Raw genomic sequence first — 1,751 nt, 5'->3', positions numbered from 1 at the left:
AAAATATTGACTCAACAAGTCAATATGATTTCTCAAAGTCTGCCTGGAATGCAAGCTGCACCAGGCAGTACTAAGGATGCTTCATCTAAGGAAGAAGCTTATGATCCTGAGAACCCTTTAATGGTAGAGGTGAATTACATGGGAGAACCCTATGGAAACACCTATAATCCTTCATGGAGAAATCATCCAAATCTCTCATGGAAGGATCAACAGAGACCTCAACAAGGTTTCAACAACAATAATGGTGGAAGAAATAGGTTTAGCAACGGCAAGCCTTTTCCATCATATTCTCAGCAACAGACAGATAATTCTAAGCAGAGCCACTCTGACTTAGCAACCATGGTCTCTGATCTAATCAAAATCACTCAAAGTTTCATGACTGAAACAAGGTCCTCCATTAGAAATTTGGAGGCACAAGTGGGTCAGCTGAGTAAGAAAGTTACTAAACTCTCTCCTAGTACTCTTCTAAGCAATACAGAAGAAAATCCAAAAGGAGAGTGTAAGGCCATCAACATGGCCGAATTTGGAGAGGAGAAAGAGGCAGTGAGCGCCACTGAGGAAGACCTCAATGGACGTCCACTGGCCTCCAATGAGTTCCCTAATGAGGAATCATGGGAATCTGAGGCTCACACTAAGACCATAGAGTTTCCATTGGATTTACTTCTTCCATTCATGAGCTCTGATGAGTATTCTTCCTCTGAAAAGGACAAAGATGTCACTGAAGAGCAAGTTGCTAAGTACCTTGGAGCAATCATGAAGCTAAATGATAAGTTATTTGGTAATGAGACTTGGGAGGATGAACCTCTTTTGCTCACCAAAGAACTGGATGACTTGACTAGGTAGAGATTACCTCAAAAGAGACAGGATCATGGGAAGTTCTCAATACCTTGTACCATAGGCACCATGACCTTTAAGAAGGCTCTGTGTGACCTACGGTCAAGCATAAACCTCATGCCTCTCTCTGTAATGGAGAAGCTAGGGATCTTTGAGGTACAAGCTGCAAGAATCTCACTAGAGATGGCAGACAATTCAAGAAAACAAGCTTATGGACTTGTAGAGGAAAGGTTGAAGACCATTACATCCCTGCTGATTTCATAGTCCTAGAGACTAGGAAGTGCATGGATGGATCCATCATCCTTGGCAGACCCTTCCTAGCCACGGCAAAGGCTGTGATTGATGTTGACAGAGGAGAATTGATCATTCAAGTGAATGAAGAATCCTTTGTGTTTAAGGCTCAAAGATATCCCTCTGTAACCATGGAGAGGAAACATGAAGAGCTTCTCTCAAAACAGAGTCAAATAGAGCCCCCACAGTCAAACTCTAAGTTTGGTGTTGGGAGGCAACAACTAAATTCTAAGTTTGGTGTTGAACCCCCACATTCAAACTCTAAGTTTGGTGTTGGGAGGTTCCAACATTGCTCTGAGTATCTGTGAGGCTCCATGAGAGCCGACTGTCAAGCTACTGACATTAAAGAAGCGCTTGTTGGGAGGCAATCCAATGTTATATTTATCTATTTTCCTTTTGTTAATTTATGTTTTCTATAGGTTGATGATCATGAGAAGTCACAAAATCAATTGAAAAAAGCAAAAATAGAATGAAAAACAGAAAGAAAAATAACACACCCTGGAGGAAAACTTGCTGGCGTTTAAACGCCAGTGAAGATAGCAAATGGGCATTTAACGCCCAGTCTGGTACCATTCTGGGCGTTTAACGCCAGAAAGGGGCACCAGACTGGCGTTAAACGCCAGGAA

The sequence above is a fragment of the Arachis duranensis genome, chromosome 4 (assembly GCF_000817695.3).
Source record: "Arachis duranensis cultivar V14167 chromosome 4, aradu.V14167.gnm2.J7QH, whole genome shotgun sequence".
Lineage (NCBI taxonomy): Eukaryota > Viridiplantae > Streptophyta > Magnoliopsida > Fabales > Fabaceae > Arachis > Arachis duranensis.
The sequence above is the reverse complement of the archived record's forward strand: the minus strand, read 5'-3'. Positions refer to the sequence as shown.